This window comes from Manis javanica, chromosome 2 (assembly GCF_040802235.1).
Source record: "Manis javanica isolate MJ-LG chromosome 2, MJ_LKY, whole genome shotgun sequence".
Lineage (NCBI taxonomy): Eukaryota > Metazoa > Chordata > Mammalia > Pholidota > Manidae > Manis > Manis javanica.
Window position 1 is genome coordinate 224,116,731 of NC_133157.1, and position 17,929 is coordinate 224,134,659.

The 17,929-nt window shown below is 41.5% G+C and overlaps 1 protein-coding gene across 5 annotated transcripts in view; it reads left to right on the forward strand.

Moving 5' to 3' along the window:
- The first annotated feature begins 201 nt into the window (after window positions 1-201).
- The window catches only part of PTK2 (protein tyrosine kinase 2), a 299,782-nt gene continuing 282,054 nt past the window's right edge, over window positions 202-17,929 (forward strand). For 3 of the 5 annotated variants that reach the window (XM_073230262.1, XM_073230268.1, XM_073230269.1), the window contains exon 1: window positions 223-403. The gene's annotated coding sequence lies outside the window, so the exon portion shown is untranslated. Of the gene's footprint in view, window positions 404-17,929 lie in introns of all 5 variants that reach the window. The other 2 variants (XM_037023289.2, XM_073230260.1) reach the window with 2 other exon arrangements.

The window sequence follows — 17,929 nt, forward strand, 5'->3', positions numbered from 1 at the left end:
GGGGTTTCCCCGGGGCCGCAGCCACGCCCGCACGCCGCGCCCGGCTACCCCGAAAGCCCGGCCCGGTGCCCCTCGCGATCTCGGAAGCGGAGCCCGGCCGCGTGCTGGGCATGCGCGGGCCGCGGCGCGTAAGGCCGGGCCTCCCGGCAGGCGGAAGCTCGCGGCGCAGACGCGGCCGGCCGCGCGCAGCGGCGTGGGGCGCGCGCTTCGGCCGGCCGCCGCGCACGCGCGGCCCGCGCCGACGCAGCACGGCCCTGAGAGCGCGAGCTCGCCGCCGTCGCCGCCGCCGGGCCGGGACCGCTGAGCGCCCGCGGCGTGAGGCGTGGGAGGGAGGCCCGTCGGCCCGCCGGCGGCGCCGCCCCGTCGTCGACTTTCTCGCCGCCCTGCGCCGACCGCGGTCCGAGTAAGTGCCGGGCTGGGGTCTTGCCGGGGCCGGGGCGCGGGCGGGCCGACTCCCGGGGCCGGTGGCGGGCAGGGCCGCGGCCCGAGGGCGGCGGATACCAGCCCCTCCCGCTTGGCCCGCCTGCCCGTCGTCCGGCCGGCAGCGCCTCGGGGAGGCCGGGGGCGCGGGGGGCGCGGGGAGGCCCGGGAATGTGGTGGTGGTGGGCCGCGGCGAGGCTGGGGGCTGTGGGGAGGCCGAAGTCTCGGGGAAGTGGGGTTTTTGGGGGACGAGAGGAGGCCCAGGGCTCGGGGAGACCGGGCGCTCGGAGAGTCTGAGGGACTCGAGGCCGGAGCGCAGGGGGAGGCCAGGGACTCGGGGAGCACGGCCCGCCTGCCTCCACCGGAGCCCGGCGATTGCCTCAAAAACAAAAGGAGAGCGAGAGGAAGGAGGAGGAAGAGGGGAATCCGCGGGCACGGAATGGGCAGTCTCCGGCCCTGGGCCGGGAAGGGGGCCGAGGGCCTGCGGGGGGTGAGCTTCGAACCCGCGTCCGGGTCGGCTCCTTGCCCGGCTGCGGGCTCCCAAGTTCTCTGCGGCGCCGTGGTTTCCTGTACGCCGGCCCTCCAAGCCCTCGTTTGATTCATTGTGCTTCCCAAGTTTCCTCCTCGTCTCAGCCCAGCCCCCAACTTTGCAGCGCCGGCTTAGGTGGGAGAACTCCCTTCCTCGGTCCCTTTCCTAGCGCCCAGTCACCCAGAGGAGGACTGTGTGTGTGTGTGTGTTTACTTGGTTTTATTTAATTGTTGCAGGATGTTGTAACTTAATGCGCTAAGGGTGAATTTTTTTTTAAAGCCATTTCAACAGTGTCTCATTCTTGCATAGTTAGCTTGCAGCTGGGTTTTTGGCAGAGACTAAGATAATAGTAATATTGTAGTAATTATGGGAATTGCTTGAAATACGTTCAAGCTGAAGGCGATTTAAGAATTTTGGGGATTTGGGTTTAAGACAACTGTCATTGGGATCCTCACATGTAAGTATTTTCATGGTTGGAAAAATAGGCCATTACTATTTGAGATGAAATACCGGAGCCTCACCCTTAATATTTTATTTGTAAACGGGTAATGAGAATAGTCTCCTCTTGGAAGTGACACAGCTAAGCACTTTGGTCGGCTGTCTCATCTTTGAAACTTTATGAAAAGTGAGAGGAGAGTGTGTGGATGAAGTGACCAAAGGATAAATAACAAATTAACATCAACTTATTTCTGTAGAAGCACGATGTCCATAATACTTTAATCCATTTGTACTATTCAGTTAATTTTTAAAACCCTGCAGTATTTAAACACACGAGACTTTTAAAGGAAGTTTGTGTTCCAGTATATTGTTTTCTATTTCTGTCTACCCTTGGAAGAGAGAAACCAGCTATCATAGTTTCTTTCAAACGCTTTTATGTACTAAATGTATAAGAAACAGCAAGATCAAGTATTGCAGATTTTCCTCCAAAGATTTTCTTTTAGGTCATTATCAAATGATCCAATTTCATAATGAACCTTGGGAAAAGATTGTTTAAACCACATGTTCCCTTTTAAAGGAACCCACAGCCAATGTGAGGCTTCAGCAGAGGCACTGATTAGAAGGACCTATATATACATGGTTCAGAGGAGATGTATCAGATAAAGACGTTGAATCCAAAACTTAGTGTTTAACGTTTGGGGCAAAGAATGGGGGTAGACTCCTGGAGGAGATGTGACTTAAGCCTCCTTTGAGGCTGGCAGTCCACTGAAAGTGAGTAAGATTGGGAATGACGTTCCATGAATGCAGGACTGATGAGGTGTTTATAAACTACAGCGAGGATCATTAGAATTGTTTCTGTAACACTCCATGCCCACTGTTGGAAATTACAGAACTTTTATGTCCCAGTTCTCAAAGCTGGGTTCTTACATATATAACTCTCTGCTAGGAAGGTGGAGAAAGTGTCTAAATAACAAAAAATTGTATTGCTAAAGCTGGCCCCTTTAAAAAAATATTGAGTAGCTCCTGCAGCAGAAATTATTCTATGTTATATTGAGTATACTATATATATATTCTATAATGTAGTAAAAAAATGATTTTGAAAATTACTGTCCTTTCTTGGGGAGTTATCTTGAGTTAGAGGAAACCCCTTTTTCCTGTATTTTAAGGTGTCTTAGTTTTGAGGAAATAGTCTTAAAGAAACAATTCAGTGTTAATATGATATGTAGATGTTTAACTTCTGAAATTAAACATTTTCAGTTTAGACAAATTTTCAACTAAAATAAATCTTATTTTAAATTTCAATAGCGTTAGAAGTTATTTTTGTATTTGTGAGATGAGGTGGTTTTTTATTTTTTGCCAGTAAATCAGTAGTTTAGCCTCTGTAGTACTTTATTTTGCCTTAAAGCTCTAGTTTAAGAACGTATTTCATTTGTTTCTCCTTCCTAAACTCCCTTAAATAATTAGCCAAAAATTTCTCTGTTTTTGAGAATTTTTACTGATGTCCATATAAATTATTTAAATGCAAATTTAAAAAAATTTGGGCAAACTAAATGATCTTATTTTAGTCAGTAGTAATAAACTCCAGGAAGTTTATGCATGCAAATAAGCATTCAAATGTGAAGTCGTTTATCAATCCTTAGATCCTTGGAATGGAACAGGATGGAGGGCTGTTCCAGCTCATCCTTGGGTGCACCCATGTTTCACTGTTTCACCAGCATTGAGAAATTATTATTTTACTTCTCTTCTGTAAACAATGTTTAGTAGTGGATTATTTGAGCCCTTTATTCCTTTTTTTCTCTACCAACATTTTGGCAACGTTTTTTTTTTTCCTTCATTGCATGACTACCAAAAACAAATCTAGTGTAAGAGAGATGAAATATATGTCTACCAGTTTCTGGCTTTAATTTCTAGGAATAGTGCCAAATTTTAACTGTTCAAAATTGCATAAATGTGTTTCTCATTATAAAGCAGCAAAGAAACCCTCCTCTGCTCCTGTCCATAACAATTTTTTTTTTTTTACTAATCTCTGTGATGGAAAAAAAATTTCAGATAAGCATATATAGTTCAACTTTCAGTTTAAATGGAGTTTTTATCAAATGTTGTTAATGATAGTCTGATTTACATAAAAACTAATGAAATGGTTTATAGACAAAAATAGGAAATGGATGTTTTTGTCTGAGTGATACTATTCCCACTCTAGCAGTAGGAAGCTTCTGAGAAAATTATATTTGGAGTGCCACAAAGTTTACTTATTTTTAAGAACATGAAGGTGTTTCCTTACAAACTTTGTATTAATTAAAATAATCCTACCTAACTCTTACTGATGTAGATTGCTGTTTAAGCTCATTTTTCAGAACAAGAAAAGTGACTGTAGTTACACGTTTGAATATTTTTCAGTGATGGGGAAGAACTGTAACATTACAGGTTTCCTATGTGGGTACCATGTGGTGTTGGTAGATGCCTTATTACCTTTTTAAAATGAAATACATCTGGGAGAGGCTCGGTACTCTGTTTGTTAAACACTATGTGCCAGAGCTGAGCTGAGCACTTTAATGCTCTATCTCCTTTATTCCTCACAGGAACTATTGAGCTGTAGTGCTATTTATATCTTTATTTTATAGATAAAACACTGGATGTAGAGGTAGAGTAGCTTGCCCTGGGTCTCTCAGCGCACGAGCGGCAGATCCTGGTTGGCCAAGCGCACAGGACTCTCCGGGGGAGTGCTAGCTCCTGAACAGCATGTGGCCTCCAAGACCGGAGAGGAGCAATCTTTAAAATCTTTACCTAGTTTACTGAGTAGGAGTAAATTGTGTGCCCGTGTAATTACGGTGTCTGGGAAAGTTTATGTAATTATATTTTCCATTTGAATCTGACACTTTATCATATGATTCTCATCTGGCCAATACAGTGTCAGTAAACATTTTAATGAATATACCGAAATTGTTTAATTATTTTAAATTAATTTAGAATTAAATAAAAATGTATAATGCATGGCACAGTGATTGATGCTTATTAAAGGGATGTGCTTTAGTAACTTCCACGTTTACAGTTTTTTCATCAGATACTTCTTTTGGTCGATGATGTTTATGAATACTGTTTTGTGGGAGCAAGGGGTAACTTAAGGGAAAAACAAATCAAACATTTCTCATACAGGTGTAAGCCCCACTGTAGTAAGTTCTAGTAATTATAATCTCTAACACATTACTGCTCTATAAATGTTTCTGAAATGAATGTGCTCATTCTCACTGATCTAGAATTTTCCATCCTGCTTTGAGGAGTTGACATACTCTTTCCTCCTTTATTTGGAGTCAGTGGACCAAAACCAAGGCTCACAAGAACCTAAAAAGTTGTGTCTGTGGGCCGTCTGTGCCCATTATCTCCCTTCCGCCTCCATGTTCTGTATTAAAAGTCCTGCTAGTGGGTATTTGCATACTGCTGTGAACTGTAGGTGCTTGTTGGGTCTGCTCATGACCAAAGCACCATGCATTTGTCCGCTGGGCTGAAGAAAGAGCTTAAAGGATTTTAGACATTGTATATTTTCAGTGGATTGTGTGTTTTAGGAGAATTTAAGCACCAAGAGGGCAGAAACATTTTTGTATACACTGTTGCATCCCAGTGTCTGGCACAATGAATATTTATTGATTGAAAGAACCTAGCGGCATTATTAGTTATTGGAGAACTGTTATTGCATCATTCAGCTGTCTCCTGTTTTGTTTAACTCTGTAAAGAACCTCATTTAAAGGCTTCATAGAATTGGATACTGGGGAGAATTTGGATTATCTGTGTTTTCACCATGGCCTACTTTATTTTAGATTACTAGTACTGTCAGACTTGGGCCAGGGAAAAAGTATTGCTCTGCCCCTTTACAATTATGAAAAATTCTTTTTTTTTTTTCTAGAAATTTATCTTGTAGGAATTGATCTTGTGTTCATTAGGACTCATCCTAAGTTCTGAAGACAGAAAATTGCTCAAGGTGACACAAATGAGTGGGATTTATAAAAGATCCTTGATTACTGTCCAGAAGCTATAATGTATCTTTTACTAAACAGCTGGATTCATTGGATGCTTTTCAAGGGTTTAATATTATGCCCTGAAACCATTTTTAAAAACCCATCTTCCTAATACTACAGCCCTAATTATACAATATGCCAGCTTTCCCTTGACCTACTCAAAGGGTCTTTTATTGTCATACTGTTGTTCAGATAAAACATTTTGAGAAAGGCAAGTTACTTACCTTCATGGTTGGGTAAAAAGTCAGTGTTTGGGTAAAAAAGAGCAGTTCGTTCTTCCTCGGCAAGTTCCTCTTAGTCTTGCTGTGCAGTGAGGGTAAACAGGCGTGTGTGCGCTATAGGTTGTGCGCAGTGGTTCTCAGTCAGTCACCCGATGGTAGCATCTCTGTCACCTGGAGCAGGTTAGAAATGCAAATAGGCTACACCTCTGACCTTCTGAATCAGACCATGAGGGTGGGGCCAGCACTCTGTTTTAGTGTGTTGTCCTGGGGCTTTTGGTGCGTGCTCTTTGTGAACCACTGTTTCAGAGTGTTTTAAATAGAAATGCAAATTGTAGCAGGCAGAACTGGGTCATAAACGGCAGAGGTATGTGTATAGTCTCTTGTCCACTTCTTGTTGAAGAGATTGCCGTCACTTCAGGACTTTTAAACATGCTTTTCAGGATCTTTAAAGTCTTGGGAAAACTCACAACTACTTTTGTTTAGGGATTTTGGATATTTTATGCTGAGAACACTTCTTTTGAATCTTGGTTTGGGTTTTAAATGAACAATTTTATGTTGAAGTAGCAGCTTGTATGGCTTCTAACTGGTGGTTTTTGGCAGTGCTAGAGCATGTACGTGCGAGTGCGTAAGCCACACGTTTTTGTTTTGGTGCTGAAAAACTGGCTAGCTTATGCTAGAGTCAGGGTGATTGCCAAGTCTTGTGGTGACTAATGAATTGTATTGTGTGAATTGATCCTGTGCCTAGCATTAGATTCATACTAAACTTAATACATTTTGTTTTGTTTTTTGTCCTTTCCTTTTTTCCTAAGAAAACAACTAAGTAAGTTAGACAGTATACAAAGATGGGATTGGTGATGTGCCTTGTGTCTGTTATGTCTGATGCAGGATTGGATGCGTCCGTCTGCTAGTAGAATATTGTAAGCTCAGATGCAAGGATTCCTTATTATATTTACATATCTTTGGATCCCCCACAGCTTCCTCATGTTTCCGTCAGTGATTTGTTTAATGATTGAAGAAGGGTCTCCTCCTGCTGAGGTCCTGAAAGGAGCCAATTGCAAAGAATAAAATGACTTTTTTGAGGGGGCTTTGTGGTAATAGGTCTCTTTAAGTATATGAAACTTTTTACAAAGGTGGAGAGGAAGAATTAGGGATAGGCCCATGGAATTAAGTGTAATGTAATCCCATCCTGTCGAATTTTGAGTCCACTGCACATCTGGATGAAGGCGAAAACAATAGAAATGAGCTGGTGGGAAAAAGCGATCTGGAACAGTATCTACTTAAAATTGGTCAAGTGAAGTTAAAGTTAGAGTTTATGGTCAGTTACAGACTGTGATTCCCTTTAGATGTACTTTGGAGTGCCTGGCCCTGAATGGCTTCTCAGTATCAGTGATTGTCCTGTTACTCCTTGCTAAGCTGTTAGGCAGGGGTTAGGCTCCGGCCATTGACTAGTCCTCTCTGATTACCTCTTCAGCTCCTCCCTCTGGCCTTGTGTCAGTCTCCCCTTCCCTCCCCTTTTGGGGTTTCTGTAGTATTATCACCTTGTGGCTTAAAATAGCCTTTTCCTGGTTATAATGAGGTTGCACATCTTTATACATTTACTGGCCATTTTGGCTTCACTGTTTTGTTAAGTGCCCCTATTTTTCTTTTAGGTTTTTAAAAATTGATTTGTAGATATCTATATATATTCAGAACAGAGGTTTTTTGTTGGTTGTATGTTTTGCCCTGTGTCTTCCCACTTTGTCATATGCGGTGCTGTTTTTTTTGAGAAGTTTAGTGTTTTTTCCTTTGTAGTTGATGCTTTTGTGCCTTTCCCTACCCTCAGGTCATGAACTAATTTCTCTAGTATTTTCTAAACGCTTTATAGTTTTGCCTTTCACCTGTAACTTTATAATTCTCTTGGAATTGTTTTTGGTGTGTAGTATGAAGAGAGATGCAATTTCATTAACATGTGGCCGTCCAGGTGTCCCACCACCACTTATTGGAAAGGGCATCCTTTTGGCAGTGCTCCGCCATGCCATCTTTGTTGTAAATGAAAGGTCTGTATGTGTGTGTGCATCTGGTTTTGGATTCTGTTCAGTTCCACTGGTACTAAGCTGCCTGGTAGCTCTACAGGAAGTCTTATCTCATGTGGAAGTCTTCCCACTCGGATCCCCCTCGAGTGTACCTTGGCTGTCCTGGACCCTTTACAGATCTGTATGTGTTTTGGAATCACTTTTTAACTCAGAAAAATTCTTCTGGATATTGTTTGGGATGACATTGAATGTGCTCAATGTGTAGCAAGTCGTTTCTAGTTTGGGATTATTACAAATAAAAGTCTATGAATATTTTTGTACAGGTTTTGTGTGGACATAGGCTTTCTTTGTCCTAGGACTGTTGGGTCTAGGACTGTAATGGCAGGATCATATGGTAGGTGTATGTTTAGTTCTTTAAGAAAGTGCCATGCTGTGTTCTAGAGTAGTGTATGCCATTTTACATGCCTACCAGCAGTGTGTGAGAGCTCCTGTTGCTCTGTAGCATTGAGGTAGTTCTTAGTCTGTTTAATTTTAACCATTCGAATAGGTGTGTAGTGGCATTTCATTGTGGTTTTCATTTACATTTCTCAAATGCTTAATAATATTGAGCCTCTCTTTGTATGTTAATTTGCTGTCCATGTATTGTTGGTGTTCAAATCTTTGCCCATTTAAAAATTACTTTTTCTTATTGGTGAGATCTGTATGTATTATGGGTACAAGGCTTTATCAGCTACATGCTATGCTTTTCGCTAATGCTGTGGCTGTTTTTTCATTCCCTTACCAGTGTCTTGAAGTGCAGAAGTTACAAATTTTTGATGATGTCGTTTTATCAGTTTGTTTTATAGATTTTCTGCTTTCACGGTGTCACAAATGTTTTCTCCCATTTTTTCCCCCCTCCAGAAGTTTTATAGTTTTAGCTTTTGCATTTAGGTCTGTGATTCATTTTGAGATACTTTATTTATATGTGGTGTGGGATATTATTTGTAGATTGTTGATTTGATCCAAATTATTTGTAGGACTTTTTTGGGATCGAGGATGAAGGTAGCTGCCCCCAGAACATATTTGTCTTTGCTTCAACCAGTCTGGGATTCCCTTGAGCCTGATTCAAGGCCTGAGGTTCTTTGGATCTCCAGGAGCTGTAATTCTACTGGTCAGGTGATTTCCTTTCTGTTTATTCTCATCCTAAAATATTAGCCTTTAGAGTCCTGCTTATTGAGATGACATTTTTGGTTAGAAACTTTGGGGGATCCGGCCTTGATTCCTATTCCTCTTTCCCTTCACTGCTGTAAAAATGAAAGTTGGAAATGGTCAGAATTGGCAGAGGTGGTTTTTATGCTCATTTCTCTCTTTGGTTCCTAGTCTCACTTTAATTTTGGCCTGGCGTTTCTTTATTGTCAGTTTCTGGTTGCATTAAGATTTTTAAAGTATTCTATCCATCTTTTTCAGTCTTCTTTTTTTTGTTTTTTTTGTGGGGGTTGTGGGGTTGGACCAAATAATACAGCCTGCAGTCAAGGAGCCAAGGGACTCATTTCACAGTCAAGACTTGGGCCTGCTCCCTCCTGTGGTAGCTACCAGTCACAAGTGACCATTTAAATGATGAATAAAATTTAAAGTCTGTTCCATAGTCACGCAAGCTGCATTTGAGTGTTTCCTATCCACATGTAGTTACTGACCACGACATTGACAGTGCAAATTTTGAACATTTTCAACATCACAGAAAGTGCTCTTGGACAGTGCTGGCTAACTCTGAGAGCCTCATTGGGGCCATGTTGCAGTCTGTGGGTCTGCAGTAGAGAACCACTAATACAGTGACCCTCGCTACTTAAAGTTTGACTTTTGCTGGGGTCTTTCTGCAGCTAAAACAGCTGGACAGATAATTGAGTCCCTTTAATAGGCATGTCGTGAAGCCTGTTCTTAAGAAACCTTGTAGGTTCTCAGACTGGCATAGGTGGGGTGATGAGAAGCTGTGGGTGCTAAGTAGAAAACCACTCAGTTTTTACTTACTGGATATTTAATTTACAGGTGTATGCCCACTGCTTACTTTGGGTGTCCATTTCATTTTTGTTTGGTTTACAAAAATAGCATTAACTTGATCAAAATTAAATGAATCAGAAATGAAATTTTATTCCTCCCCTGAAGTCTCAGATATTAATTAGTATAGTTGGCCCTTGAATAATGTGGAGAGTAAGGGCACCGCCCCCCTCCCACAGCCCCTCACCCAGTCAGAAATCCACGAGTAACTTGACTCCCTAAAAGCTTAACTACTAATTGCCTGCTGTTGACCAGAAGCCTTACTGATAACATAAGCAGTCAGTTAACACATATTTTGTATGTTACATGTATTATATACTATATTCTTACAATAAAGAGAAAATGTTTTTTCAAATTGTCTCAAATCTCCAAAAAATTTTCCAGTGTACCTATTGAAAAAAATCACATGTAAGTGGATGTGTGCAGTTCAAAGCCATGTTGTCCAAGGGTCAACTGTAAGCGAAGGTGTCTAGGTATCATAGTTTGTGTAGAGAGGCAGGTGTTTTTAATAGAAGGAGTATCTTGTCTAGGAAGCAGAAGACCTAGGTCAAATACTAACATTCTGCCTTTAGTCATGTCACTTGTGACAGTTTATCTTTCTGTGATTCTCAGTGTCCTTAGCTATAAGGTCAGGCAGTCATAATTGCAGCCTCTGAGCTGTGTGTGCAGTTCCGTGTAAAGTAGTGCTCAAATGTAAAATGCTAGTCTCAGGATTTTAACAGACTCATATAATCCTGGACTATTAAGGGCCCATTTACAGCTTTTCCCTAGTTTGGTCCTGAGCTGGTCCATTCAGTTACTTCTTTTGTTCAGCATTTATTAGATAGCTGTCCTGTGCCTGATACAGTATTTAGCCCCATGGTACAGACAAGAGGAAAATGAGGCTGTTAGGGTTCAAGGGCCTGCGGTGCTAATGTCATGACAGGGCTCTCTAAGGACCTGGAGGGCATATCCCCAGTGATGGTCAAGATGAGGGATTGGCAGACTTTCCCTGTTAAAGACCAGACAGTAAATACCTCAGACTCTGCAGGGTGCTTGTGGGCTGTCACATATTCTTCTCTTTTAACAACCTTTAAAAAGGTAAAAACCATTCCTTGCGGAGGTTTAACAACCTTTAAAAAGGTAAAAACACCACGGAGTGGCTGTGGACCACAAGTGGTGACCTCTGCAGGTTCTAGCTGTCTGAAAGGTTCTGTAGAAATTCAGTGGAAGATGAGAAGCAAGAAGAACCTTCCAGACAGAAGACATACCCTGTGCAAAAGAGCAGAGGTATGTGAGGCTGGGGTTTGTGGAACTGAATGTTTTTACCAAGTTTGGAGTACACGGTGGGTTGGTTAGAGAAGGGGGGAAGTTGCTATAGGCAGGATCAAAGCAGTTTGTCCTTGACTCTGCTATAGCATATTTATATGGCAGGCGGATGGCTGGGCTAGTGTTGCAAGGTCAGTGAAGGAGGTATTACAGTAATACAACACGTGAAAGGGGAGGAACCAAGCCTTTGTCGTTAAGGAAATGACTGCTTGGTGTCGCCTAGCTGGGAAAGTGATGGGCAGAGTTCAGGTAGTCTGATCTAACAGCCTGGGTTCTTTTAATTATTTACTTATGTTGTACAAATAAATGAAGCCTTAATTAAGAGTTTGATTGAGGAACTGGAATGAAGAGGATGATTTGAAGCCCATTTCTGAGTTAATCTCTGACCAGGCTGGTGAAATGGTAGGTCCCAGAGAGGGGGAGTCCAAAGGAATTCTATAGTGGCCCCCAGATTTCTCCTTTGGTGACACGTTCCACAAAGCTCTTTTTGCTCAAGTATACTTAATGGTCAAACAGTTGCTTTGAGGAGGAAATGTTCTCTTCTAAGTCTATGACCCCCAGAAATGGTAAGCAGGATTGTGTGTGAATGTGAGCTGCTTCCCTGAGGAGAAGACTCTAGGGTTTTCATCAGATTATCAGAAGGGAGCCTAACCCTGTGGGGGAGCCATTCCTTGCTAGACTGTAGTCATCTGGCACCCTGTCAAGGTTGGAGGTGGTAAGGGAAGGCTAGTCATCCAAATCATCTGAATTTTGCTTTAAATGTAATACATCCCAAACCCAATGACACATGCAGCTGTCTCCTAAATTGAACCTAAATTGAACTGTACCAACTTGCAATTACAATGTTTCCCCTGGCCTCCCTTTCCCCTACAAAAGATAAAACAAGACACATTTTTGCTACATAGAAGGCCAGCCAGGTGTTTGGGACTCTAATTGGCATGGAATGTTTTCAACATGCTATATTGTACATCAGCCAAAGCTAAAGTTTTATATTGTTGGAGATATTTGTGACATCCATAAAGGGCAGAGTGTTGTCAGTGGCAAAGATAGAAGAAATGATGGAATTCAGTAATGGTGTAGAAGTCAAATATGAAAACCTGAATGTTTAAGAGATCTCTGACCTCAAGCGTGGAGGCTGGGATAGTTGTGATTCCAATATAGCAGAAAGTAGGGCATCTCCTTGACTGGGTTGTGGCAAAGTTTAGATGGCAGGCTTTGCTTTCTGCTTTGGAAAAGCAGTGTTAGTGGTGTTCTGGGAATTGACTTGGTAAGAGCAGGTAGCAGGAGGACAGGTTGTCTACATATCAAGCTCACAGTTGATCTTTGGTTGGTGGGTTGGTGAAGAGTTGGTATCTTTGATTTTCATCCATCCTGTGAATCTACCCTCTCAGCCTTTTCATTGGAAAACATTCATACTTTTCCACTGGGTTTTTGCTCCTTTTGCTCTTACTATTTTAGATAGTCTAGAATTTTAAAGGTTGACCTAAATTTAGGGATCATCAGGTCCAGGGCCTTCGCTTTAGAGATGAGGAAATAACCTAGACAAGGCAGATGACTCTTCAGCCGTAAATAGAGAGAGCTCTCAAGAGTCTTAGCAGTCTTGACTTTCAGTTCAGTGGTGATCCTTTTAGTTAGGTGAGACTGTGTGACCATAGTTTATAAAACTCAACTTCCTGCTAATTGGCAGAGAGGAGATTGAAACAGTTGAGTTAATAACAAATTGGTATAAAAAGTATCATTGATTCTATTGCCCAGACTATTTCCAAGTAACTTGTGGTTTCCATTATGTTATCGGTAAGGCTTTCTGTCAGTAGTAGGCTGTAATAGTTAAGCTTTTAGGGAGTCAAAAGTTATACATGGATTTTTTACTGCATGGGTAGGGGTCAGTGTCTCTAACCCTGATGTTATTCAAGGGTCAACTGTATTGTGAATTTTAGAAGACTGGTATGATAGTTCTTCTCACTCACTTATCAAACTTAAAAGGGTTTTCATGAGGTGCTTTTGAGTGTCTACCCTGTGGTAAATAAACACTGTGCTAGGTGATGGGGATCATTGAAAAAGAGACAGTTCCTGCCCTCATGGAGCTTTTAGGTATGTGCTTAAGAATCACTAAGGAGAGTGTATTAAAAGATGCTTGGTGTTACCTCCAGAGTTGTTGAATGATTGCCCCTGATGTAGAGTCCAGTCACCTGCATTTTAAACTAGCATCCCTACATGTTGAGCAGCACTGTATTGGTGAAAATATGTTATCAGTCACAAAGAGCTGGAGTTTGGGAGGTTTCCAAGGCCACCTGCAGGTTCAGTGATTCACTAGAGGGACTCACAGAACTCATAAAGCCCATTATACTCATGGTATGGTTTAGTACAGTGAAAGGATGAAGACAAAAAAATCAGCAAAGGAAAGGTGCACAGGGCTGAGTGCAGGAGAGACCAGGCATGAGTTTCCAGTTGCCATCTCTCCGTGGAGCTGTGCTTGTTTCTCCCAGCAATGATACGTGGATATTCCTCTCAGCACTGAGTATTGCCAACTAGGGAAGCTCACTGGAGCCTTGGTGTCCACGCTATTCAGGGTAGAGGGTGTGATAATCACATAGGTGCTTTTCCGGCATGTCAGAGCTTAGTCTCTAACCCCTCCAGAGATCGAGCTGGTGTCGTGTGGTGTGAGGCTTTGCTGTTAGCATGGACTCTTGGGTTGTGGCCCAAGGCCCTCAGCTAAACAAAGACAGCCTAGTCAGGCAGGAGATTCCAAGTGTCAGAACTTTTTATTGGCAAGGTTAATCATTTACTGTGTGATGCCTAAAAAAGTAAATTATTATTTGTCATTATTGGGAATTTAAGAAATTTTGCTTTTAGGTAGAAGATAGGTTGCAAACATGTGCAGTATAATTCCCCACAAACTAAAAAGTCAGAATTTCTGCACTTAAGATGTTGCCAGAGTGTGTCATACTTGACATCTGTCCTAATGTTTTTATCAAGAATCTGAATAAAGATCGGGAGTTATGTTGGGAGATAGATCATTTTTAGAATCAGAATTTTAAAATATTTTGAGAGGTTGTAATGAAGTGCTAAATTTATCAGGAGTAAAAGTAAAGTGAGATTTAAGTTAAAAAGGAAAATCAGCCAAGGAAGTTGAAGATGGTTGAAGTATGCCCAGCATGCCAGTGTCAGAAGGTTTGGTGTTGAGATGACTAAAGCAGGGACCGGCAAACTTTTCTGTACAGGAGCAGATGGTACATATTTTAGATCTTGCAAACTAATAGGTAAAATGAAGGATTTTATGTAAGTGCTTACATAACAAGAGAGAACACAGATTTCTACGAAGTTTTCTTTGACAGAATTCAAAATAATAATTGAGTAAAATTTTAAAAGTATAATTACAGGTCTAATGAGAAGAATGGAATTATTTTTGAGGGGAGGAGGGGGATAACATTTTCTTAATTGGAGTTCAAAGTTAGTGTTTCCTATCATCAAAATCAGTTACAAATGTTCATCTTTTAATGCTGACCTATAAGGAAGCTTTATGTATTCTCGTACTGATACCAGCCCAGGAGTAGTATATCATTTTAATCTAGGATATTCATTGCTTGGAAGATGTTTATAGAATTGTATTAGATTTTTCCTGATAACTTACCTTTTAACATGTCATTACAATGTGGATAAATCAGTTCCAGTTGATGATTAGATGGAAGTGCCTAAATTGCATAGTTAACTGGATTTTGAAATATGTAAATTTTCATTGTACTTGTATTATGGTTCAAAAAATGCTTCTGAAACTATGGTTTGAACTCAGAAAATATATTGCTGCAAATTTGTGTAGGGGTGGAAATCTCACTTCTTGTTTTACCTTTTGATGGCACAGGAAGTGAAAAAGAAGCTTGACATTACTTGTGATTGAAACATTTGCTGTCATTGAAATGACTTCACAGTGATAGAGGAGCCATTCAAGAGCACTGTTGTGCTTTGTAATTTAGGGTGACTTCATTAAGAAATGTTACCAGGTATTCATCAAAAGATAATTTCCAGAGTTATTCAGCCTTTGACAATAGTGATAACTGAAGGAGGGTCTTTTTGTTTGGAAAAATTTCAGTCTTGACTCTGAGGTCAAAAAATCACCAAAACCTACCACAAACCAAGTTTGGTTAAGTCAGAGTATTGTTCTGAAGTTTAATGTTGATGTTGCTGGTTCAGTAACACATAATAGATTGAAATGCTTTCCATGAACTACATATTGATGACTAGTACAAAGAATAATCATAGTTTAAATAACCATATTTAAATGTTTTAAATATATTACATTTTTGTAATTGTAGATTTGTCTAGTAAACCTTCTCTAGTATACTTCACTGTCATCAAGTGTAATACATCTTAGTAGATTCTATCTCAGGTTGTGCCAAGTTAGTGTTTTTTTAAGTTCTTTGAAAATACTCTCACAGTCTATTCTTAGAGGTCAATTCTTCAGTCACCTTGACTCTGTAAGTAGACAGCTGAGCAGTGGCGGGTAACCACTGAAATCCACTCAAAATCCCTTTCCTGGGTTCTATGACTGATTGATACTGTTGCTGATGTCAGCTCTGAGCACCTGTTCTTGCTAAAAGGCCAGTATTCTTAAACAAGTAAACTTTTTCTCAACATGTTTCTTTGGCAGTGCAAACACATTTTAATTAACTCCTTGTCATCACCCATATAAACCAAGAGACCAAATTTTAGGTTTTTGAGCAAAGGAGTGATGCTGTTGGGTTTAGATTTTGTGTCAGCCTGCTGTGTTGAGGATAGCACTTGAGTGGCAAGGGTAGAGGCAGGGAGACTTGTTCCGTGGCTCAAGTCAGGGTCGTGTTGGTATGTCAGGGGGATAGTTTCTGGGCCTATTTTGCAGGAAGAGCCAACATTGTTGGCTGACACAATTGGATGGGGAGTGTGGGAGGAAGAGAAGAGTCAAGAATGACATCCATCCATCCAACATCCATTAGCTTTCAACATCCGTTAGCTTTAGCAGTTGGAAGGTGGGGGTCGTTATAAACAGAAAAGACTCTGTGTAAAGAAGGTTTGTAGAGGTGAAGATCAATCAGTATCTCTGTTGGACATTTTATTCAGTTGTCTTTGGTGATGTTTCACTTCTCTAAGGGATCTAAGCTGGTCCCAGCATAGCGTGTATCCATCAGTGTTTGGTCAGGAAAACAGAAGTCACTCCAGACACTGTTTTAATACAAGGTATTAGAATCCGTCACTGCTGTTGGAAGGGCTGGCAGAGTTGAAGGTCAAGGAAACAGCTATTAGAATGGGTGCGTGCTTTGCTGGAGCTCATCTGAAATCAACAGTGATCTTGTCATTTGGAGTTGATCTCAGTGGGTGAAACAGGTGGTTCCTGGTGCCTTTCTTAGGAGCCATTGGGAATTCTCAATAGAAACCACTCTGGGTCTTAACTGCCAAAGTTGTTGAATTCTTTTTTCTCCCTTTGCATCTACCAACAACTATGTTTCTGCCTGCACCTGCCTCCAGAAAATAATGTTCTCTTTCATTTCACCAGTCTTGCATGAGTGCCTTTTATTAGCTAACTCCACTGTGAGTTGTAGCCAGTTCTGGCTTCTCCCCTGTGATGCTCAGGAGAATGGAGAAGGTGATGGCTGTGATGCAGATTGACAGCCGCAGTCTGGCACAAAGCCAGGCCACTGACCGGAGCTAGAGATACAAGTTTTAAAGTTATTGGGATCAAGACAGCATTTAAAGTGAGCTTGCCTGGGAGGTAAACAGAACTAAGAGGAGAAAGGACAGTCTTGGGGGACTAGAATTAACTGGCTTGGAGGAGGAGGGGAAAGTACCTGCGAGGTAAGAAGACCAGGAGAAGACGGCCTCCTGAAAACAGAAGGGAAGTGGGGTGACCAGCTCTTGCCACTTGCTGCTGAAAGGTCTAGACGTAAGCGCTACCCACCGGATTGAGCAGTTTCAAGGTCATTTATAATCTTGGACAGAGACATTTCAGGGGTGAGGGGGCAAAGCCAGTGGGTTTAAGAGAGATAAGGAAAATAATTTGTGGTTTAGAGTGTGTTTGGTGTGTGTCAGTCTATAGGAGTATTTGTGTAATAGCTGTTCGTGGGTTCACTTTAACATTTGTTTCATCTTGGTATTGGCTTATCTTGATTGTCTTTTCCCATGGGAATTGAGGTTTTCCTGGTTCTTCCTATGCTGAAAAAGTTTGGTGTGTAGCCTCCACATTTGGGATATCATTTTAGAGGAGACTGTTTAAATCTGATTTTGTGGTTTGAATTCCAGTTTTCTTTGTTAATCCCCCTGCTACCCGCTTTCCACAGTCACCAGGGAGCTTCTGTAGTTACTCTGTCCAGGTTTTCTGGTTCTTTTCCAAGAGAGACGGGATAGAGTGTACCTCATCTTCCCGGCCCAGACCTGGGATGCTTTCACTCTGCAGACTCCTTCCACTATTCAGGCAGTGGTGTCCAGTTTCCCGTGGGCCACTGATGCCCAAATGGCTGTGTCCTTTGAACAGTTCTTTCCTCCAGTCCCTGTGGGAGGTGCTCCTTCTTTTAGTGTCTCAGGTAGATTAGAAGACCCTTAGATACACCATAATAGCTGTTTGTTCTTTTGAGTGTGATTGAAAGGTTGCCTTGTGTTGAATATATGAACTGTGCCTATGCATTAATTAAAGTGGAATAGTGTTTCTTTAACATTTTAAAGCCTTTTCACAATAGAATGTTCTGGGGATACTTATAGTGCAGAATAGAACAGAATAGAACAGCAGGGTCTCTGGACAGGTCTTGTTTTGAGTCTCACTTCTGATCCTTGCTCCCTGTGTGAGGTTGACCAATTTACTTAAGCTGTAAATCTGTTGAGAATTCCCATCTGTTTGGTAGACATTATTGTGATTTATAAATGTGAGATAACATAGTTCTTATACATGGCTAGTTATATAAATAAGTAAAAACTTACTTTTTAGGGAAGAATCAACCT